Genomic DNA, 25,174 nt, shown 5'->3' with positions numbered 1-25,174 from the left:
CTCCTGATCCTGCAGGGCTATGGACCTATATGTCGTCCTCAGTGGCAGCACAGGCCAGGATTCTACCATAATGCCAGATTGCATCACTGGCTCCTCTCATCAGGCTGCTCCTCACTACCCTTGAGTCTCCAGTCCTGCCTCTCTTCACTGTGCCCACATCCTTCAGTTTCTCTTTCTCCACCACTCACTCACTCCTCTTAGTGGCACCTGGGGTCTCTGAGTGTCTGGGTTTGTCTCAGAAGTGGTCTCAGGAGGGCTATCCCTTCCTGTGCATTATGGCACCAGGGAGGGGTCATCTTGGGCCTGATCTGCTCACCTTGACCTGTGCAGCATTGGGCCAATAGTCATCTCAGACTTGCTCCCTGTCTAGGTCCCTGATCTGGGCCCTAGTCTGGTCCCAGCTGAATGATTCCAGGTGAGGACAGTCTGTCTTGGACTCACTTCCTGCCCTGGGAGCCATGAGGGCCTGTGCAGTGCTGGACTGGTGGTTCTCTCAGGCAGTCTCCCTATCCAGGCACTCTAGAGCCAGACTGCTGTTGTCACAGGCCTGCTTTTATTGGGGAATGTACTATTCATTCAGATGTTCACAGATCAGAACACTGAGCATAGACATAGCTTCTCTCCCCTCTGCCACCTACTGAAGCATGCATGATACAGTAGCTATACCTTCAATGTCTCTAGGGTCATGGGAAGCTGATGATTTTTAAATTTATGACTAAATTACTCATGGCTCTATTGTTAGGAAATACCAACAGATTTCCAGCCATCTGTTCTACTGTAGAATCCCAAGTTTTTCTAACATTCGCTGTGGTTCTTCTGCAGTGATCTAGTACATGACTGGTAACCCATTCCACTATTCTCTGTCGTTCTCTCATCTCAGTTCCTACAACATTTACTACAGTCTGCGAATATATGACGTTCGCATTCCCCCCAAACCCCACATGCTAAAACCTAAGCCTCTGTGTGATCGTATGTGAAAGCCGGGGGTGATTTCGTTATGAAGGTGTTTACTTCACAAATGAGATTGGTATCATAAAGAGTCCTGAACAAGCTCACCCCCCTCTCTGTTCGTGTGATGGCTGATGTAGCAAGAAGCTGTCCATCGGCAGACCCGGAAAGCACATTGTGACCATGCACAGACCCTACTGTCACTGTGTTCAGATTCTCCATTCCCAAAGTGATGAGAAAAACGTTTCTGTTCTTCATAGCTATCAAGCTTGTGGTACCCTGAGCAGATGGAGACTGTAAGGCTTAAAATAATGATGGCAAAGGTGACTGTAAAGATGCTGATGACAGTAACGATGAGAGCTTCACATATTGAATCATTAGTACTTAGTTCTTGTTGTCTATGCCCTGGGCAGCCCACTGCCCAATCCTGTCTGCCCTTGGGGGTTGGAAATGAGGTGGCACACAGACTCCAGGAGCAGGTGAGATGCGTCTCAGCAAGCTCAGCTGAACGCTGCTGCAAGCTCCTTTCATACCCTCCACCCGTGAGTGCCCCATTGGTCCCAATAAAGCGGCTCTTCTGAACAGCAGTTGCTGATTGGCTGGCATTGTCTGCATCAGGAAGCCTTGCTCTCTTAGGCAGTCCTAAATTAGGTCCTCCTGCAGGAGATGCTTTTGTGGCTGTGCCTCTCCCCACACACACACAGTATATAGGCAGAGGTGGCTGGGTGGTGCCTCCTAAAATTCTTGCTTAGCTAACTCTCACAGTTACTATGACAAAATATATGAATCATAATAATAATGTTCCCCTTCATAGAATGGAAAAATAACGAACAGTTATGATTTATTATTGCACATAGAAAACAAATTTCAAGATTTAAAAAAAGAAATCGAGTCATCTCTATGACTTACTAAAATAGCACATCATTTCATATTTCTAAAGTCCAATGGCTAAATAAGAATTTGTTTCCATTGTTGATGCAGGATACTTGATTACTGTATGTAGAAAACCTAATTGTTGTCCTAAAGAGATGCAATTTTGGTGTCCTCTAAAAGCCTCCATAGATAAGAATGCTAAAGAATGTAAAGTTCCGATTTTAAGGCAATTTACTTGGGAGAGGTCTTGTGGTCTTTGGTCTATGACCTCAGGCAATGTCAGCTGGTGACCTCCAGCTTTAAAGGTGGCAGGGTTCTGCCCTTACTCACTGGGCTTGGAGCCTCTCCCCCCATGGTGATACAGTTCATCCTACCAAAAGTATAGCTAGAGATGTTTTTATAAGCAATTGAACCTTTGATAGTTCTCTCTCTCTCTCTCTCTCTCTCTCTCTCTCTCTCTCTCTCTCTCTCTCTCTCTTTCTCCCCCCCCCCCCCCCGCCCCGGCATGGCAAAAGCCTTTATGAAAGCTTAAATAGATATTTAAGAGATAGGGATTTTCTCTTTGGGCTTGCAAGAACAACAGTGCAGCTGGCAGGACACAGATAAAACAGTACTCTAGGAAAGAGAGCTAAGGAGCCCTCTTGCGTTTGGTGGGGTTCAAGAGAAAGGTAGACCAGCTAGGTAGAAAGACAAAGATAGAAAGAGATTTCTAAACAGCTAATAGTATGGATGCAGAGCCAGGCTTCTAAATAAATATTCTGTATATAGTTCAGAAAATAAAGTTACTTCACTGAGCTAGCAGGTTTTTACCTCAGTTTACACCTTCTGTGTCTTTACTGGTCTAAATACTGGATAATTTAAACAGTTCCACCATTTTATCAGCCTGTATCTGTGTCTCATTCTATTGCAAGCCCTTTGAAATCTATGTTTCTATTTGCTTTCTTATTGTCTGCTTTCTTATTATCAGTAGTATGAGCAGTTTTGTAAGTATGCAAGATTTATGTATGTAAAAAAAAATAGAATGCAAATCTCTACATCAAAAGTTCTTATCTATCCCCCTTCTGTAGTCCATGATTTTAAATGTACGAAGGTAAATTATAATATCCCTGACCATATAGACAATATATCCTTCAACGTCAAAATGTATCTTTCATACTAATTTATTGCTTTTTATATAAAACTACGTTTCAAGAAATGTGTCATTGTTCATTAAAGTTTTGAGTGTTATTTAAATAGATTTCAATTTTTAGACAGGTAATGATTTTTAAGATTATTTCTAGACTTTTATGTAAAATACTCTGCTGTTTTTAACTGTCAAAGCCAATTCTGTCTTCTAGAACAATCTATCATTTGATAGTTTATTAGACTAAATGATGAAGTGCATTCTTAAGTGCCAAATAAACAGTGTCATAAAATAGAGTGGTGGTGTCAACCCACAGCATAATCTTTTCCTAGCAGTTAAAGTTAATTAGAGAGAGGCTCATTCTTCTAAACACAAATACATTAGACATAAGAGGATTCAGGCAGTCACTAGATAGGTGTCAACACAAATCTATACAGTACTGATTGAGTTTTGACAATGAAGTAAATAATCCAAGGTCACCCAACACAACAAAGGGATTATTTTTTCAGACATTTATTGACCTAAGTTCTCAAAGCCAAGTTCAAAGAATATATATATATATATATATATATATATATATATATATATATATATATGGAGAGAGAGAGAGAGAGTGAGAGTATTCTTAAAGCACCTATCTTCATGAAAGAGCTCAATAATCTTGAAAATTTGATGAAATGATTTATAATTTTACTGACAAAATGATAGTTATAAATATTCTTAAATCTAACACACTTTTGTGTTTAATATTTTAATTTTTCATAATTTCATTTATGCATATAATATATTTTGACCCAACTTTCAATGTCTTAACATCAATTCCTCTTGTATTTCCCTAACACTTTTTCTGTATAACTTCATGTTCTTTGTTTTAAGATCCATTGAGTAATTTAGTGCTGCTGTGTGGGCATAGGTACATGACCATCAACTAAACCATATGTGGCCTCTCCCAGAACATATCCTCAGGGAAAACTGACTCTCATTCTACCAACAGCCTCAACTACCAACGTCTCCGCAGGAAGAATGTAGAGATGAACCCATACATGAATTTGTCGAGAAAAAAAAACAAATGGAAGTAACAGAGCAGTAGGTAAGGTCTAAATGATGTGTAAGGTTGTACCCTCCTGCTCCTCCTTGTTCCAAAGACAACTTTCTCTGTAGTGTTAATCTCCCATTTGAGGAAGAGTGTGGTCTAAGAGAATATACTTCGACTTATTGGTCTCCTCATCACTAGACTGCCTTCAACACTGGCGAAGTGGAGAGTGTTTTTATCAGTGACCTCTTCATTGACTTCAAATACATGGTTTACATGTTCTACTACAATTTCACCCACAGCAGGACCAGTGGTACAGACAACGCTGAGAATAGGAGATATCATAAATGGGAAGGTCATATTCGCTTTCCAAGAGTGATATTTTACCATCAACAAAAGGGGTACTACTGAGTATATTATGGATTCCACTGATATCTTCACTACCATGGAAAAGGTCAGGGTCCTCTTGAGAGGTGGAGCCAAGAGGATCATCCTCTATGTATCTTCTCCTGATGCCCCTATGTTTGTGATGAGTGTAAACTATTAATAAATGTCACAGTTTGATCAATATCATCAGCAAAGCTTCCTGCACCACCAACTATGCAGGCCCCACTGACCAACTCCCTGTGTGACAATTTCAGCATTCTATGACCTTCATAACCAAAGCCAATGTGAAGACCATAGACATTCCCTTTAGGAACATCGTTCCTCTTAGGCCACCCCTGAGTGAATGCAAAGTTCACTGGCATGACTTTTCACATTCCTGCCTCCAATGTGTTCTTTATGGGTCTGACATGCAGCCTGGAGAAACATGTAAAATACAATGATCTCCAAAGAGTTACATGAAGCAGCATCACTGGAGACCCTGAAAGATAGAATTCTGGATATACTGAGAGCCAGAAAACATGAGTAGGCATTTCTCAAAAGACATACAGCTGGGCAAAAGGTATATGACAAAAATACTAAACATCACTAATCATCAAGGAGATATATATCAAAATAAGAAAACCATATCTAGTGTCTCTACATAAGCCAGATGCTGGGGTGAAAAACCTGCTAGCTCAGAGAGGCAGAGAGACCATCCAGCTGACCTTTCTATACTGACACACTGGAAGGAAAAAGCCCCTCCTCTTTCTCCATGCTGTCTTAAGTATCCTTTAACTCAATCTCCCTCCTTCCTATTTCCAAGGTGTTCACTCCAGACCAACCAGTTGCTTTCTCTGTGCCTTGACTTATAGTTGACTTCATTTAATCCTGTTTAGAGAAAGCGCTTTGGATTAAATGTGTGAGCCATAACACAATAAGGCTTTTCCAGTTCACAATCTTGGATTTCACATGTGAACAGAGGGAGAAATGAGAAAGTATGAAACGGAAGTATAAGGTGAAGAAGAAAGTAGATTTGGTGTGATGTTTATTGAACAAGAGTAACATCATGTTCCTACTAGATACTACAGGAAAGTGGGCTTTTTGTTTCACCATGATGTTATCAAAATGATTAAGAAGGAAATGGGCATTGTTAATCCCGTGTAGAGATATGATGGTTTCACATAATATATTAATTTTATAAAATTGTGCCATTATGTTTTATATTAAATATAATATAATACATAATATATGATTTATATATTATATACATATTTGTATAATTATATACTATAATAAAATATAGTTGTATCACATTTTATTTAATTTGTTTGTATATATAAGTTATTTTTTATCTAACCAAAAGAAGACAAAATGTGTGTGTGTGTGTGTGTGTGTGTGTGTGTGTGTGTGACAGAGAGACAGAGAGATACAGAGAGACAGAGATACAGATTTCAACCACATAAGAAGACCCAAACACAGAAGGTCTTTTACCACCACAGAGTTGAGCAGTAGCACATCAGTAATGATATATGCAGACAAAGCACTATATTTTGAAATATCTTATGGATCAGTAATCAAGTTAAACAGCAGAGAACTTTATTGTGTTGCTATGAGTCGAAGCCAGGATCTCCTATACTCTAAACAAGGTGTCTACTATCAAGTTGTGTTTCCATCCCTAAATTATCTTTTAAATTTCATAAAATGAAAACAAAACATATAAAAATATGTATTTAGGTGCTATAAAAAAATCTTAAAGGGAAGTGTGTTGTACAAAATATTTATGTTAGAAAAAGGAATGCTTAATTTTTAATTAGATAAGAATATGACCTCACATCTTCTGCTCTCTCAGAATGAATTTTCTTTAAGGAAGATATATATGTACAAAAAATGGATTTCCCAAGCACATACAAGGGCATTTTGAGGCCAGACACTATAATCAATTAAAATGCTTTCCTAGAATATCTGATCACCAGCCAAGCATCCAATTTAGGAACGACCACTTTGAGCATTAAACACAACTGCTTCCAATAGTATTTAACCTCCTTCCTTGGAAAGCAAGCATGCATGCTTCAAAACCAATTTACTACTTATTACTTTCCTTAAAGAGTAAGAAGAATCAGAGAACATGGAACGAAATTAAATTCATATGTAGACTGTACAAATCATACAGTTATGGTAATGAAAAGAGTGTCTCTAACTGAGAGCATCAAGTTGTTCTGTAGCAGCTGCTCCCAATCTGTGGGTTGCAAACCCTTTGGGGTTGGGATGACCCTTTCACAGGGCTTACCGGTGACCATCAGAAAACACAGATACTTACATTACAATTCGTAACAGTAGCACAATTACAGTTAGAAAGCAGCAACAAAAATAAATGTATGGTTGGGGGTCACCACAGCAGGAGAATCTGTATTAAATAAAGGGTCATGACATGAGGGACAGCATTAGGAACGTTGAGACCCACTGCTCTAGAGTGCTAAGGGTTAAAGAGGCTGCAAGGGCATGGGACTTTGGAAAGTAAACATAGGGTCTCCAGGTAACCAATACAAGCTGCTGACATGAGGCCTTCATGGCTCAGGAACGACAGTGAGTGATTTAACACAGTTGAACATTTTTTAATTTTTAAAATAAGTGATTGATGTCCAACCCTTAACACAATCTCCATCTTAACATATATTACTTCGATGTTTTTACTTATTTTCATGCATCTAATTAATCTAATAATTCTCTTGTATAAGTCCTCAAGTCCACCCTTCCTAGGCAATCAACATACATGGGTTGGATTTTTGTTTGGTTGATTGCTTTTGGTTCCATTTATTTATTTATTTGTTTGGTTGGTTGGTTGGTTGGTTTGGTTTGTTTTGTTTTGTTTTTTAGATCTTCCAGAACTTTCTCTAAGTCTTAATGTTGCTTTATAATAGTCTTGTACGAAATGTACTTAAAAGACCCAATTCCACTTGTCTCAACCTTTCTAAACATACAGAGAAGACCTAAGGTGAGCTCACCACTGATTTGTGAGATTCCTTTTTCTTTTTAGTTAGTGGAGGAAATGCAGAGGTCCTAGATAGACGCCTGAGGGCGAAAGTGTCACTGTGAAGACTTTGTGGGGTGCACAATCACCAAAGGACTTTTATAAACGGTACAGGCTGTCGCCCCTTCAGGAGTCTAATATAATTCCTGAAAAACTGACTGCAAGAAGCAATGATAGTTTCAGAAGGTCTCAGAATGGATTGTAATTCACACAAACACAACTTTTACACTATACATACATATAGACACAAACACACATAACATACAACACACACACACACACACACACACACACACACACAGAAATACTCAAGAACCAATTACCTATTTTATTTTCTTCTTGCTGCCTCCACTATTCTTCTGCCCCCTTCTATGCTTCTTACACATTTACACTCATGCTTGAGTGTGCAGGGTGTGATACAAGCATTATGACAGAATTTGAAAGAAAGAAAACACAATAGTGAGAAAGCTGCAGTTCACATGAGCTCACCGTAGAAAACTCCACAACCTTCCTTGTAGTCTAACAAGGCGATGACGAGAGCTGAGGCCAAGCCGGACTTTATTTACTGTTCTTTCTCAGGAAACAATACTGCTAGGCATGTTCTCCAGATCCTTCTAATCTGAGATAAAGTAATTTTCTCCCATTCTGTTGTAATTCCTCCTCAGATAACATCCAATGTTAAGGTCATACACCAACGTTACTGTGTCAGGTCCAACCAATCATGTTGGTTTCCTGTGGAATGGACCAACCTTCTGAGAACATTAAATGAATGATTTACAAAGCCCAATGCTGGGAAATATTCCCTGGAAGACATCATGTCGGATCATTCAAACCCAGTATCTGCCCATAATTGTCTTTTGTGTAGTCTCTTAGGCAATTATAGACATTAGATGGGTATAGTCTGTTCACAGTTTCCTTTCAATTATACACACATTGTGGAGAAACCACACCAAATAACTTATATCATGCTGTCCTGCTCCCTGAAATATGGATTTTGATAAAATTACTCCCTCTTTACAACTATACACCCCGTTCTCTCTGTGTGTCTCTGTATGTAAATGTGTGGTATATGCACAAATATGTGCATGTAAATGTTTGTGCACCCATGAGGAGGATAGTGTATATTTATCTTTCACTATCTATCTCCTTCCCTGGAGACAGGGTTTCTCACTGAACCTGTAGATAAGCTGGTGGCCAGTGAGTCTCAGTGGTCCTTCTGTTCCTACCTTCTTCCCACAGCTTTAAGATTATAGGTATATGTGGCTACTCAGCTCTTTAAGTACTTGCTAGACACTTGAACTTGGGTCTTTATGCTTGAGTAGAAAGCACTTCTATTTATGAGCCATCTCCCTAGCCCTACTACTATAGCTTTAAATATAATAAATATATTCTTCCTAGGTAGTTTGGGACAGTAACTTATAACCTTGCTACTTTCCTCATCAAAATCAACATTCTTTTCCATTCCTCAGTGCCCGAAATTCTTGAAAACAATAACGAAAAAAAAATTGATGGTCTGGGGCATGCTAGGAGAGATAGCCAGAATCCCTGACATCTGCCATTGGATTCTTGATGGGTAATCCTTGTGAATCTGATAATCTACAAAGGCTAAGAGGATTGAAAGAAATCTAAAAGAGTTTGCAAGTGTTCATCAGAATGACTTGTATGTTTTTGAAGGTCAAAGCAAAGCCCTATGACAGCAAGCACCGTGTTCTCAAACACTAAATTAGTATCAACAAATATTCAATTAACACACAGCAGTTATGGTTGGAGGATAACAGACAGAAATTTGTAGTAAATCCTCAGTCGTCTAAATTCACTTGCTAAGGACTTTGTGATAATCCAGCAAAAAGCTAAGCTGAATTTCAACTTTGTACTCTGAATGAGAATTGAAATGTAAATACATGTAAAAGAGTAATCTGCATAAAATGAGTTTAAAGCGAGCATTTCATAATAACACCAACAAATTCACACAGAGAGGTGACTGGTAAAAAGCAAAGTAAGAGAGAAAGGAAGTAGAATGGGGAGAAGGAAGAACCGCACTTTTCTGAATCTGGTCCTTCTACATTTCATTTGGGGATGGCGTCCAGGAATGAACAGGGCTTACACCTGCTCAACAGTGAGATTGTACTTCATGCGACAGAGTCACCATGTTCAGATAGTTAAAATAGTTAAAGCACAGCTCCAAACACAAAACCATGACACCAAGCTTAGCCTGGGTGCTGTGTCTTCCAAAGTAGAAAATATGCACTCTTACAAACACTATAGTTCATTTCTACCCATCATATGCAATATGAAAAACCGGAATACACACAGGCCTGTGAACAGACAGACAGTGATGACTGAATCTGTAAAACTCTGGACAAGTCCTCAACTTTCTCAGGATCTTACTTTTTCCATGTTTCAAATACTGTCAACAATGGTAATTATATGATAGTACCTTGAGAAGTTTATATGACTTTGTGTGTGCGTGTGTGTGTGTGTGTGTGTGTGTGTGTAAAATCATACATGTATGTATCTATAAATAAAGTACACTGAATAGTTCCTGACAAATAGTAAACATTTAATAAATGTCAGCTAATATTTTTGCAGTGGTGTAACACAAAAGACTAAGCAGACATATAGCATGGATAAAGGAGGAATTTTTATCTTAAAAACTATATAAAATAATATTTGTAACTGGAAAAGAAATATGGAAAAGAATTTTCAAACATTTTAAAGAAAATAATCCCCTCGTTGTTTACATTTTTACAGAGGATTTCTTTTTTCACCCTGTAGTGATTCTCCAGCATGGAAATAATATTTATTTTATCCACGGCCTCCAAGCAGACAGCCACATAAAATAGCAGCCTTTGCTGGCTTTCATTTGCAGATGATTAATGGGCAAGAAATTTAATTGTTATTTATTTTTAAATTTTAATGAAGATATGAATAATTTAACTTTTGCTATACATACAAAAATGCAATATTAAAACCGCAACATACCTAGCCTCTCCCAGTTTCGTGAAGTATAGCAAATGAACTCATCTCAGGAAATATTTACGCAGAGTGTGAAGGACCACCAAGAATGACTACGGGCAGCTGCTGCCTCTGAAGTCATACCTTCCTATGAAGAACTACTACAATAGAGTCATTGCAGACAGCCCTTGAATTTACAAGGTTGCACTTAAATCTTTCTTTTTTCTTTTCTTTTATTTTTTTTTTACTATTACTTTTACAGTGGTGGGATAATACTCAACAGAAATTTATACTTGAATTTTGAATTTTCTCTAGACTAGAAATATATGGCAGGATATCTCCTGGGAGCCAGCTAATGGCCATAGCCACTGCTTCCCATTAGCCACTCAGTTCCTAAAACTGAACTAACAGTGTATAGGGTGGCCAGTGCTTTTGTAAAGACAAATATTCAATGTGTTATATGGCACATTCAATGTTTTATTATAAGGTCTTGCCCAGCGGTGAGGCTAGGTAACATACATGTTCTGGACACACTTAAGGACGCTGGAGTAAGCAATGTGGCTCAGTAGTTTGCTTACATTTAATTTAGTGTGTGTGTATGTGTGTGTGTGTGTATGTGTCTTCATGTGTGCATATATGTGAGTGTTTATGTTCACATTCTTATAATGTTTGCATGCAGAAGGTACAAATGCTTATGAATATGCATGGACATGTTGGGTGCCTCCTGGCTAACACTAGGAATCTTCTTCAATTCCTCTTTGGCTTATTTTTTGAGAAGGGGTCTCTGCCTGAATCCAGAGCTCACCAACTTGAATAGACTTGATAGCAGGACCCCCAGAGCTGAGGTTACAGAGTTGAACAAAAGCCTTGTCTAGCTTTCACAACAAAGCCATCTCTCCAAGCCCTAAAAGTGGTTTTTAATATAATATTTGTATTTTTCCTTAAAAATTTCATACAGTGTATTTTGAGAACCATAAATACAAGTACTACATCCATGTCACTCTTATCACCTTATTTCCATATTCTCCCTCCAAAACTGATGACTTCTTTTGAAATTATTGCTGCCATATATATACATATAATACAATGTTATATACAAATACGTACATGTTACATGCATACATATGTATATACAACCTACTGAGTCCATTTACTTTTGCTCACATGTACACGTGTCTGTGGCTGACCACTTGGAATTTGACAGCCTATGTGATAACTCATCCCTGGAGGGAATTGATTCTCTTCTCAGCAACTATCAACTGCCCATAGCTCGGCATCAAGAGGTTCGACTTTGTGAAATTTCTTCCACTCACATTAGCATATCAACTGATACTGTCATTATGCCTAAGCCAGTCTTATTCAGTCAAACATGTTGTAGAAATTCATGGATGCATGTTTCCTAGGATATAATATCTGGCAACAAGCATTTCAGTCCCTTAGCTCATACAACCTCTTCCCCCTCTCGTGCTCTGTCTGTTCCATCAGTTTTAGGTGTTGTGGTTGTATCATCTGGCATTAGACACACCACAGACCCTTATTCTCTGCATTCAGCCACCCTGGATCTCTGTCAGAGTTGCCATCTGTTGCAAAAAAAGCGTTTTTGATGAAGGTGAAAGCATCACTTATCTATTGGTAAAGAATGACACTTTGAATACAACTAGAAGTTGCAGTAGTTTAGGAAAATAGGGATAGTAAGTCTTCCTCTCAGCTGTGGCCTCTCCAGCACCGGTAGCTGGCCAGGATTGCAGTATCAGGCATGAATTTATTCCCACTGAGTGGGCCTTAAGTTCAATTAGACAGCTGTTGATTACTCCCAAGATACGAGTGGCACTACTGTACAATAGGGATATCTTGCCTACATTTTTAGACAATAATTATGTTTCGGTTTACAATGTTATCTCAATATAAATGCATCACAAGGCAAGGAGGGCCTGTAATCCTTCTCTTTAAATTATCTTGAGGGGACTAGCCTTCTTTAGAACCAAGAGTGCTTGCTATCTATATCCCAAATTTCGTACAACAGTTGACACACTATTCACAGGGGTACACAGCAGGGAATAAGGCCATTTCTCTACTAATCTTTTAAGCAATTTCTCCTACATGTCTTGGCAGGAAGCCTGTAACAGTTTGAACAGGCTTGTACACAATATGTGCAGCGCAGCCAAAACTCATTAAGTGCCTTTGTCTCATGCATCTTGAGAAACACAATATCGCACCCCTGACGAGTGATGCCTCGAATTGTTATGTTAACATTAAAATCGCCAGAAAACATTAATTTACTAGTCAGGTTACCTCTCTCAGCAGTATTTAGACAATGTTCTGGGGGAACGATCTGCCTATCACCAAATATTAATGAAATGTCAATGAGGTTTTCCGGGTCCTTCAACCACAGGTTGTGAAAACACTCTAGGAAATAAGAAAGTTTAGGAATGAATTTAGAATAGAATAAACTTTAATTGAACTCAATACAAGCTTTGCCTTCTTTCTAGGCAAGATTCTCCCAATACTCTCATTTATGGATCACTTTTATTTTAAAGAGATTTAGACAAGATATGACTCTCTCTGTTTTATTTCAGTCCACTGCTGGATCCATATTTTACTTGGCCTATGGTGCTAATATTCCACATTTGCACTTCCACATAGTGCAGGCTACTCCTAGAATGCCTTCCTTCTCTAAAATACAGCCAACTAGCAGTCATTTAAATCCCTCTTTTTCTAACTGCTTGATGCCTCACTTCTAAGTTACCAGAAGAAAAGTTGACCTTGTTTTAACCTCTTTTGTTAAACACTATTATCTCTTCCTTCACACCACAGAATGCCATTATTTAAATTTACATGTAAAATTATACTTTCCTTTCTGCGCCACATTATAACCCCAACATTAGGAGGCTGTTTGACTGACGTGGCCGACATTTTAGAACATCGCCAAACATTGAAAGTCATTAATTAATTATCATGAAATAAATATAATAGTCAACCTAATGAAGTAAAATATCAAAAAGTCATATTCCTCCAATCAGTCGTTTGTTCCACTGAGTAATCCATTGTTCATTTTATAATTTGTATTTGAGACATTGCTTGACTAGCAAGTGAGCTGTCCTTTATTCTTCAGTGACAAAATCAAATAAACTACTGGACAATCTGAGCAATAAGACAAAATTGATCTTTAAGGCTGACAAAAAAAAAACCTAAATCAACAAAAATAGTTTAATTTAGTCACTGGATGTGGGCAAGGCCAGCACACACAGGTCAAAGTTCAATTGCATTTGATCTAACAGTCAAAAGGTTCTTTTTCTCCTTTGGTCATTTGCAAAATTCTAAATTCAGATATGCTCCTTTAACTCAATATTGAAAATAATGTCAAAGCAATAACAACAATAATAAAAATTTAGTATTTATCGATTTATAAAATAATTCTGACTAAAATATACTGACAATGTTTCAAATGCTATTGGATTTGTTTGTAATAGATAGTAGACTAAGGTACAAAACTATATTTTGCTAATACAAAGTTCCCTTATTTCCAGCAGTACCAGAGAGAAAATACTGCTCACTGATTTGCCAATAAGCAATAATAAAGGAGAAAGCAAATAGAACGATCTATCTAAACAGCTGAACTCATCATTCAGTAGAATCCATAGGTCACGTCCTACAACGGCTACTTTTAAAGACTTGAAAATGAGAGTACTATAAGATCAGCCTTATTCAGATTCCAGGACTGAAGGTTCAGTGTGGCCAGAGACAAACGAAGCCTTGGAACAATTTCTCAGGAGTTCGATTCACATGGGGATTTGGTAGCAAAGCAAAGTTTTTATTACTATTTACAAAATTGTCTTTATAGACTGAATAAAGATTGACATATAAAAGTGCACATGAATACTTGTCCTCTATTCCTGGAAAAAAAAAAAGAGTACCAAAGTTAGACAAAATAATCCAATAAAAATCCTGCAGAAAAGACAGCCTGGCCAGCAGCCTGTGATAGAATAGCATTCAGGACTGCTGATAAGGACAGAGCTGAGGATTGATTTTGAAGCTAGACAGTGCAAGGCCAAAGTCTAGATTCTTGCCTTCCAGTCACATTACTAGAGAGTTGCTTAACCCTTCCTATTTCCTTTCTTTCAGCTAGTGATCAGTGATCAGAATAGTACCTACTTCAAAAGTTTCCTTGCTAAGACATGGAGCAATGAGCTATACCCTGACAACAGCGATGAGCACGTGGAAACTCATAATTGATATTATTATTATTACTGATGGCTTTTCTTTTACCTAGTGCATTTTCTTAAAGCATGGCCAAGTGAGTGAATGTATGATTGTGTTTACATGCTTTTCTGTCTCCTTCATAGAATGAAACCTACTCCACTAATACATTCTTTTCAAAGAAGCAAGAGAACCCTCTTTTTGATAATTAATCTTCATGATCAGCTTGTCAGGATTTACAACCACCTAGATGATGTAACTCTGGAAATGTCTTAAATAAGCTTCATTTTGCAACACATGGAGATCACAACAAATGGCAGAGTTGTGTTGTCCAGTCTCAGTGGATACAACTACAAGGCATTCCTGCAACCACGACTCAGCCGACTTTGTGGAAGAGCAGCAGGAAAGACTGATTGTAAGAGCCAAAGGATTAGGGAGTTTCCTGTGAGATTCTGTCTCCTGGTAAAATCATAAGCTACACTCACGAAGTCTTACCAACACCACTGACCAAACGGGAGCTGAAAAACGATAACAAAACTAGACAGGTAAAGCATCGCAAGGCCTCTACCCTACACAAAAACTTTTGGCAACTGAGGAAAGCTGAGAGTGAGAAAGGCTGTCTCCCACAAACACACAAACCCGACCGCCCCCCCGCCCCCGGAGAAAAGCACACCAATTGATTGTCCAGTGACAAATGTTTGGCCTTGAACACATACATACAGGTGCATATGGACATGAACAGGTTAGATTTAGGACCATATACAAATATGCATGCAATGACAACTAGTGAAAAAATGGAAGGAGAGTGGAGGGGGTGTATGGGAAGGTCTGGGGGAACGCTAAGGGAGAGATGATGCAATTAAATTATAATCCTAAAAATAACACCAAGACATTTCTGAAGATGTTTAGTTGAGGAGGGAAATTCTGCCTGAATGAGGGTGGGACTGTACCTCCGGCAGAGATCTTTAAGTGAATAAAAAGGAAGGAGAAAGAGCAGACACCAGTACTTTTACTCATCTTTCTGTGGATTTGAAGGGAGCAAACGCCTCCCCTCCAGGGACTGCCATGGTTCCTTCCCCACCATGGGCCTCCAAACCTTGAGCCAAAACAAACCCTGCATGCTTATTATTATTATTATTATTATTATTATCATTTATTTACCTTCCAGTCTTTGACCCCCTCCTGCTACCCCCCCACAGCTTTTTTTCAGGTATCTTAAGATAGCCATCCCCTCATCCTAAATCTAAAGAGTCCTCAGAGTGAAAATTGATCTTCAACAGAATCTTAATTTTTTTTTTACAATGTTCAAAGATACCATGGCAATAATTTTGAAAGTTAATTATAAAAGATAAGAGTGGCAGTTGTCTGAAATAAGTGCCAGTCAAAGGTCACCGCAGCCCACACAGGGCTAAGCAAAAGCCACTACATTGCTAATTTGAGTAAATAGTGCTAAGCGGCGTTTGTATGCAAATTGGGCAGAGAACATATTTGCTTGTAGTTCTATAGCGGCATTACCCATTTTACTGTTGCCTGTCTGACAAACAAGGCAGCACAGTCTTTATAATCAGCCCATAGGACTGGCCTTTGCTGTAGAAAGCAACTGTCATAACAGAGAGAAGCATTCGGAGAGGTTACCCACTCTGCTGAGCAGTTCCTTTACTAAGGACACACGAGCTTTAAAATCGCGCAATGTGGACTCATAGACCTGGGTTACAAATGCTATAAGCTTCTCAGTCACCGACTATAAAATGGATAAGGAGGAATGTCCTCGAAACAAATATATTTTGAGGGGGAAAGAATAAAAAACAAAACAAAAACAAACAAACAAAAAACATCTTTGCTGTGCACTAAGGTTTCAAGCACTGTGCTGGAATAGTTCCACTTTGTAAGGACTCCCAGGATGCTTTGCGCAAGGCTACGGAGATACAGTGATATCCATTTAAAGCAGCCTTTTCTAATGCTCCCTAAGGGAAAAGATCATTGGCATCAGGTGTTAGGAGGCAAATTCTTTTTTGTCACTTCTGGTTACTATTTATATACACTTAATGCTGCATATTAGAGCGGTGGTTCTCAGCCTTCCAAATTCTGCGACCCTTTAATACAGTTCCTCAGTTTGTGGTGACCTCTAGCCATAAAATTATTTTTGTTGCTAGTTCACAACTGTAATATTGCTATTGTTATGAATTTTAATGTAAATATCTGATATTTCTGATAGTCTTTGGCGAGCCTGTGAAAACGTCATTTGATCCATGGGAGTCGAGACCCACAGGTTGAGAACTGCTGTGTTAGGACCTAATGTATTGAAATATCAAGTATGTTGTAATTAGGGAGCATTTGTTGGGGAAATCCAGTTTCCTTCAGCATCACCTCTGCTATCACCAGAGCTTCAAGCCTCCTGGGGATCAAATTATTCTTGTAGGCATGGATAAACTTTTTACTAGGTGTCCTTTCAGTTAGAGGTTCTCAACAGAACCATGTTTCCTTATTTCTGATTATATTCTATTTTGAAATAGTTTATCTGGAAAGAAATATATTGAAAGAAATAGCTGGAAAAAGAAAATATATTTTCCCTCTCATAGTATTCAATATTTTTCTCTTAAGGAAATGGATAGATTTTTTTCTTCATAGAAGATACATTATATAGAAAATATTTTAGACATGCAGAAGGTACTATTTTTCAAATGGAAATCTGCAAATATGTTCTAGTATCTCTCTGAAAAACACTGTTTCAAGTTTTGCAGGAACTTTGCAAACCTATTTTGAAGAGGTTTTCAACATCTGACCTATGGTCAGAATCATTTTAGCCAGGTAGAAAATTGGTGCCATCAGCTTGTATAGATAGCCCTTGAAAGAAAACTCTAGATAACTTGTGTGGAGCATGGTGTGGAGTAATTGTGTGTGTGGTGGGGGGAGGTTGACCTGTGGAGGCCAGAGGTCAACCTACGACATTGTATAATCACTGTCACATTGTTTTTGGAAACAGAGTTACTGGACATGGCTTGCCTGACAGAGAATCCCAGGGATGCCACTTTCTCTACTTCCCATACTTGCCATTACAGATATGTTCCACCAGGCCTAGCTGATCTGTGCCTGGGGGTCAAGCTCAGGTCCTTCATGTGTGCCAAGCACTTTACCAACTAAGGTATCTGTCTATCCAAACTATCCAGGTAACTGATATAAAAATGATGCTTGGAATCTGGTGTGACTTGAAAAAACTCACTTTTTAAAACTAACTACTTTATTTATTTACTTCCAAATAATCCCAAATGCTGCCTCCTCACAGAGTCTCCCCTACCCCTCCCCTTATCCTCCGAGAGGATGAGCACCCCTGGGTATCTCCCAACCCTAGAGTATCAATTCTCTACAAGCTTTGGCATATCTTCTCCCAGAGGCCAGACAAGGCAGCCCTGTTAGGGGGCAGATTGCCCAGTCAGGCTACAACTTTAGGGACAGCCCCCACTGCAGTGACTAGGGATACACATGAAGACTAAGCTGGACGTTTGATACATATGTGCTAGAGGGCCTTGGTCCAGTCTGTGAATGCCACTTTGGTTGGTGGCTCAATCTCTGAGAGTTCCCAAGGGTCCAGGTTAGTTGACTCTGTTGGTCTTCCTGTGGAGTTCCCTTCCCTTTCAGGGCCGTCAATCCTTCCCCCAACTCTTCCATAAGAGTCCCTGACCTCCATCCAATGTTTGACTGTGGGTATCTGCATCTGTTTAAGTCAGCTGCTGGGTAGAGCCTCTTAGAGGACGGTTATGCTAGGCTCCTGTCTGAAAGTATGAGTATCATTAACTGTGTCAGGGACTCTTACTTGCCCATGGGATGAGTCTTATGTAGGGCTGGTTATTGGTTGACTTTTTCCTTCATTCTCTTTTCCATCTTTGTCCCTGCATTTCTTTTAGACAGGAAAAAATTAGGGTAGAATGTTTAGTGGGTAGGTTGGTGTCTTTATCTCTCTACTGGGAGTTCTACCTAGCTACAGAAGGTGGCCTCTTTAGGTTCCATGTTACCACTGTTAGGCTTCTAAGATCACCTATATTGACTCTTGGGTGCTTCCCCCATCCCAGGTCTTTGGGACTTTGTAGAGATTCCCCTAAACCCCCTACTCCCAGCAGCTGCAGATTTCCATTCATTCTCCTGGCTCTCTGGCCATCTCTCCTGTATCCTCACACCTGATGCTGACCACCCCTATCCCCTCAGGATCCTCTTTCCCACCCAGTCCCCTCCCTCCCTCTGTATCCCTCCCTCTGGCCTTCTTTCTTGTTTAATTTCTTTGGTTCTGTGGGGTGTATCATGAGTATCCTGTATTTTATGGCCAATAATATAGATTTCATCTTTGGTTATATACAAAATGAATACAGACATTGGATGGCTGAAAACAAATTATGTAACATAGGAGTTTCTAGCATTTGCAAGTCTCGTGATTCGTTAAATAAGTGGACTTCACTTTCTACATTGATAAGAAAAATATTAGTGATATTAATAAAGTAAAATCATGCATCTGACAGTTTAAGGTAAAGTGTATGCTATACAGGTTCAAGTTTTACTGCCTTTTTAATAATTTGTAAATCACGTTGACACTTTAAAGAAAAATGTCCATATTATCTAAGTCAAAATTTTATTGCTTTATTATTTCTGTTACGTATTTTGGAAATGGAAGTCTTTTGACCTCAAAGTATCTAAGCTGTAAAATAAAATTGTAAAAGAAATTGGAAAGCCATGCATGTGAGTCTTTATTTCAACCCATTAAGGTAGAAGTGAGAAAAAAAAATTGATGGCTTCCACTCATACCCAATAGAAAAACGAAGCAAATCTCTCTCTTTACTCTTAGATAGCACAATTAGATCAGCGTGAATAAAAGTGGAGTGGCTCTGTCTGGCCACTATAATGGGCAGTTAGAACTATATAGATATTGTTAATGGCTTAACCAGATGGCACTATCTTAGTCTGTTTTATGTGACAAATTACTTGATTATCTACTCAGCTTATTTCCCCAAGGAGTCCTTACTGGGTTAGGAACGCTACTTTACAAACACCATATCGTAAAGAAAATAGGAAAGCATAATGTCCACCACCTTTGAAATCTCAATAGCATTTTACTGGTAACAATCATAAGCTATTTCTCATGTCAGTAGCAACATAAATTTTGATAAATATTGCTTGAAAAAAAATCCAACAAAAATCATAAAGGAAGAAATTGGTTTGAAGTATGTAAGTTTATTGTGGACAGAAAATGACAATAAATGTGTGAACTCTTTGCATAATAAATTTCTTAGCATCTAACAGAAGGTTTTGCTGTTGATGTGGCTGCACATACTGCACCGATTACCATGCTGTCTGATAATCATTGCTAGATAACAATACTAAGGACAAAAATGTACTCATTTCTATGACAATATTCAGTAAAAAAAAAAAAAAAGCCTAAAAGAATTTTTAAAAGCCTTTGTTCTTAATATTTATTACAGATAAAATCAAATGAAATGAGAAACAGTGAAACAGAACAAACTCTTTCTATAACTTAATTTCATCTTTCCCATATGTATGTTCAGTTCAATTTAAAAAAAATTGAATATGGCAAACCTCTGAAAGTACTTCTTATAGTTTTATGTAAGTGTTCGCTTAGGAAGCTCTGGAGCTTGCCCTTTACAGATGAACTTCTGCCATCAACATATCAAAGCACGCTTTCTATGACTAGTTCTTTAATTGAAATGAAAAGATAATTCAGATCGTTTCTTGAACATACCAAAGGAACACGTAAATCAGCCCATCAGCGGAAAGCAGTAAAACAAGCAATTAATATAATTTGTATTAATCATATCCTTTGCGATTATGTAAATGCAGCTCAGACTGCTATGGATCATTTTAGTGTGTTATTACTTTTACAGATCTAGGAATTTCTAAACTAAAGGCTCCATGAAGGGGCTGGAACTGTCATCAGCTGTCATTCATTTGGGATTCCCAAATGAATTTAGCACTCTAGGCTAAAAGCCACTTCTAGCTTCATCTCACACATAAATAGTACTTTCACTTTGCTTCCTACCTCAGTTAAGCAGGAATAATTTTTACATCTATTTATACCAATAATTTATATTTTAATGCTAATTATATTTCTATTACATCATATCTATAATAATATTTTGAGCAAATGAACTGTGACTTTTTTTATTTGCATGCAAGTAGTGTCAGAGGCAAGGGGGTAATGAAGAATTTTGGCCCTGAGATCTGATTTTGTAAATGGGTCCTCTGAGATGCCTTCTGGATAAAAGCTCAAATTCTTAACCCAAAAGGCAATGGTTTACAGCAAAGAACACTAGGAAATTAGAATTAAAAAAAAAACGGTGAAGCTGTTGCATGGTCCATCAGAAACCTTCATCTCCAGTTTGGATTTACAATTTAGTTTTAAAAACTATTGCGTTTTTTTTGTTATTGTTGTTGGGTTTTTTTGGGTTTTTGGGGTTTTTTGTTTTGTTTTATTGGATATTTTATTTACATTTCAGATGTTCTCCCCTTACCCCATTTTCCCTCTCCAACCCAGGAACCCCCATCCCATAATGTCTAGCACAATTTGACATGTAAATAATTTTGCCATACATAAAATAAAACATTGTTTTAAAGATAATAAAATGAGCAATGGATGCAGAATAAAAAAAAAAAAACTATTGCTCTTCCTGCTTGTTTTTCTTCCTTCCGTGGACTTGTAACTTGCGTATTACAAGACACAAACTATTCAGGCAGCCACTCAAAGGAAGGAGTCTCTAAAAAGCAATAGTTGTGACTGTATTATTTTCCCTAGAGAACCATATTCAAATATATGAGCCAAATGCATATTTTTGTGTCTTCTCCCCCTTGGAAACTGAAAAGCAAAAATACCAGCAAGAAAAAGGGCAGTAAGATCAACATTAGGCCACTGAACAAAGTTTAATTAATTTTGCACAAACTGTTACATTTTATGTAGTAGATTCCCGTATTTTCTTTTAAATGATCATCTTTAACAACTGATTTTGTGACTCATAACTTAGCTAAGGTTAGGAACTACAGTTCTTCAGTTCCACATTTTTTGATAATAAATGGGTCTATCTTCATGAATGCTATGCAGCAAAAATAGAACTTATCATTTTTTTCAATCAGAGACATCACTCAGATTACAGTAAACTCTAATTTTCCCAAGAAGTATCACTTGGCTTTCTTCTTCTATGATAATTATAAGTGAGAAAAAAATCAAGTGCCACTGAAGTGGCAGCACTATGATGTCAAGATACAGCTTTGACTAGGAATCGAACCCACGCTACATGAAACTCTTCATATAAGTGAATCAGACGGGAGATAAGAGATCAGTCTCAAAACGACTGAACAGCATAGCCAGCCACATTCCCAAAGGCTTTGGCTTTCAGTGCAGAAATTCTATCACCATATTCCATTCACCAGCCTTAAGATTAAATGCATTTCTTAATATCACATGTATATCACAATATCATATGTATAAATAATGACAAACAGCTTAGGAGAACCAGAAAAAAATATATTTCTGTTGTTCTCCCCAGTGATCCCATTCCTAAGAATTTAACCTACAGAAATAGTATTTTAAAAAACAACCTCAAAAATATATCCAAATGTGTTCGTGAATGATTTTGAAGTAAAATAGTTCAAACGTGCTAAGTCATGTGTTATACTCTAAGTATAAGAACATTGCAGCATCCTTAGAGTATGGGAAACTATGTACTGTTCTATAAGTTTTTAATAACAACTGACTTTCAAAGTTGCTGTCTCTCTTTGTTCACCCACTGCCATCAAGATTCTCCTTCATATGCTTGTGACGACGTGCTGATTCTCATCACAGACAACTTCGTCAGTGTTCAAGTGTGTGACACTGTGAACTTGTTATTTTTATTTCTATTAACTTCAACAAAGCTTGTGTGAGGGGGGAACTAATCTCTGCCTGTGCCCTCCATTCTCTTCGCCTACCACCCCTCCCCTCTGCTCTTCTGCCACCAGAACACAATATGCACCTTGCTCCTGTTCTTTTGTTTTCTGCTGTCAGAAACCGCATCTCTTTCTCACTAAATTCTTTCCTAAATACCTGCTGAAAAGCTGAGTTCCTCTCCATCTCCTGCGCCACGCTGCCTCAGTATGGATCTTGGAACTGCCACGCTTACTGGCCTTGTTGCTCAGCCTCTGCCTCCTTTATGATTTACCCTCCACCTTCTAGACACCTTCCACCTACCCTTTCAGAAGTGTGTTTCTGAGGACGTCACATTCTCTTTAAGGTAGGGAAGCTCATATAGCTTGTGAAGGCCTCAAGGATTGACTCTCATTCCTTCTTTCCTCTACATCTTATGCATGACTGTACTCGCATTCACTCCAAATCACTTTAAAACTGTCAGAATCCATGTCTGCAATGTCTCATGTCATTTCCTCCAGTGATTCTCCTGTGTCCCTTTTAATTCATGAGCAAACTTTACATAGTTGGGATTTAGTTCACAGTGTCCTTCTTCCATTATCTTATGGTCTCTTCTGGCCCAGAAATAGTCTAGACTTTATTTTTGAATCTTCAACAATATTATAGTACCTGATACTTGTTAGAATCTAAGAAAGAAAGGTTTCTTAAGTGACTAATAAATCGATAAATGGCATATTGCAAGACAAATATGCATGCATGTGACAGAGATCAGAAGGAGAAAAGTAGAGGTGCATTAAAAACATTTATCTATTTTTAGTTAACTGGGGGGAAGATCTTTAAAACATATAGTGAATGCTATAGAAGATATCTGCTCATAAATAAGAGCTCATTGGTTGAAGATTATGTTTGGTTCCTGCTTTTTTTCAAGAGAAATGTTGAGCTTCCTAGATCTTCTGTATAAAAAATGGTTTGCTCAAGTCACACTCTTCAAAGCTGCTCACAGTGTCAAACTTTGATTTTCTTTCTCTCTTCTTGTTAAAAAAGACTGGACAATTCACAAAAGGTGAGCTGATGGTTTCCATACTAAGCATACTCTTTAAGCTCATGTAGACAGTACTGTCCAAATGCAGAGACAGACATACAAGTGAGAATAAATGCTTATCAATCCGGCAACAGAGGCTATCAGAACCCCCATGGTTTGCATTTCCAATTATGCTAGGCCACTTTACATATCCCAAGATCCCTGAGATATAAAACTTCTTACAAGAGAAGAGAAAGTCAAACATTTGCAGGCTAGACACATACATGTATGAGTATGTGTGGGTATGTGCGTGCATGTGTGTGTATATTACAAAGTAAAGAACAGTACACATTTGATATACCAGATACTTTTAGTTCATAATTATTAGTCATCTAACCAGACTGATAATTCATTCCATAAGAATACCTACTGCGAGCTGTGGTTTCGCTTTCCCTTTTTGCTGCCCACTCCAGCCTCCTCCTGGGGCACTCACCCTCCGCCCCCATTCTGGCCATGGACACAGTGAGGGTCCATCCTGAAGCTCAAGCCAAGGTGGATGTGCTTCATGACGACCTGTGTAGCAAGACAGAGAACCTACTTGGGAGTTATTTTCCCAAGAAGATCTCAGAGTTGGATGCATTCTTAAAGGAGCCAGGTCTCAACGAAGCCAAACCTGAGCAATCTGAACGCTCCGTTGGACATCCCAGTATCTGACCCAGTCACCCAGTCAAGGAGAAAGAGAAGGAGGAGTGGAAGGTGTAACAGGAGAAGGAAGAGAAGGATGAAAAGAAGAAAAGGGAAGAAGACAAGAAAAGTCCTGCATGTGGCTCAGTGAACTGCAATGAGAAGATTGTGGTCTTCCTACAATGCCTAAAACCCGAGATCAAGGATGTCATTGAGCAACTCAATCTGGTTGTAGCTACAGATACCTGGGATAAAGGATGGGAATAATTTTGGAGTGGCTGTCCAGGAAAAGGTGATTGAGCTGATGACCTGCCTTCATAACAAGCTGGAAGGCTTTCACACACAGATCTCTATGTACGTCTCTGAGAGGGGTGATGCAGTGGCCAAAACAGCCAAGCAGCCCCATAAAGGTGATTATCGGCAGCTGGTAGATGAGCTGGACGAGGCAGAGTACCAGGAGGTCCGTCTGATGGTCATGGAGATCCGTAATGCTTATGCTGTGTCATATGACATCATCCTGAAGAACTTTGAGAAGCTCAAGAAGTCCTGTGGAGAAACAAAGGGAACGATCTATTGAGCCCCCTCTCTCATTCTGTGATAGGTACAGCAGAAAACTTCCTGCTCTTCACCAGGAACTCTAGCCTGGACCCAGTCTTCTTCTTGCTGGGATTTCTCCCTCACTCTGCCTCCCAAACACAATAAATACATAATTGCTCACTGGAAAGAAAAAAGAATACCTTCTGCCCTTGACCTTAACATTAGCTCAAGCATATTGAGATTTTAAAAAGAGAGAAAAGGTAATTCTTCAAACAATATACAAAGACCAGACCTGGTGGTACACACCTGCAATCCCAGCACTGGAGACAGATGCAACATTTGTCAGATTCCAGGCCAGCCTGGTCTACATAGTAAGTTCTAGGCCAGCCAATGCTACAAAGTGAGACCGTGTCTAAAACAAACAAACAAACAAAAAGTACAATCAAAACAAAAGCAGAGTCTTAAATATTTGGTGCTTAATTAAACTGTGTAATAAAATCTCTCACTAGGTT

At 38.5% G+C, this 25,174-nt stretch overlaps 1 non-coding gene and 1 pseudogene across 1 annotated transcript; one reads left to right on the top strand and one right to left on the bottom strand.

Annotated features, from left to right (window-relative positions):
• Window positions 1–556: 556 nt before the first annotated feature.
• LOC114612289 lies at window positions 557–688 on the bottom strand. The gene has a single exon (XR_003709975.1). It is a non-coding gene; the product is annotated as a small nucleolar RNA SNORA17 (small nucleolar RNA).
• A 23,266-nt stretch (window positions 689–23,954) lies between these two features.
• On the top strand, window positions 23,955–24,702 carry LOC114612273 (annotated as a pseudogene).
• The last annotated feature ends 472 nt before the right edge of the window (window positions 24,703–25,174 follow it).

Source organism: Grammomys surdaster, unplaced genomic scaffold, assembly GCF_004785775.1.
Source record: "Grammomys surdaster isolate TR1022 unplaced genomic scaffold, NIH_TR_1.0 126153, whole genome shotgun sequence".
Lineage (NCBI taxonomy): Eukaryota > Metazoa > Chordata > Mammalia > Rodentia > Muridae > Grammomys > Grammomys surdaster.
This window is presented reverse-complemented; position numbering and strand designations above follow the sequence as displayed.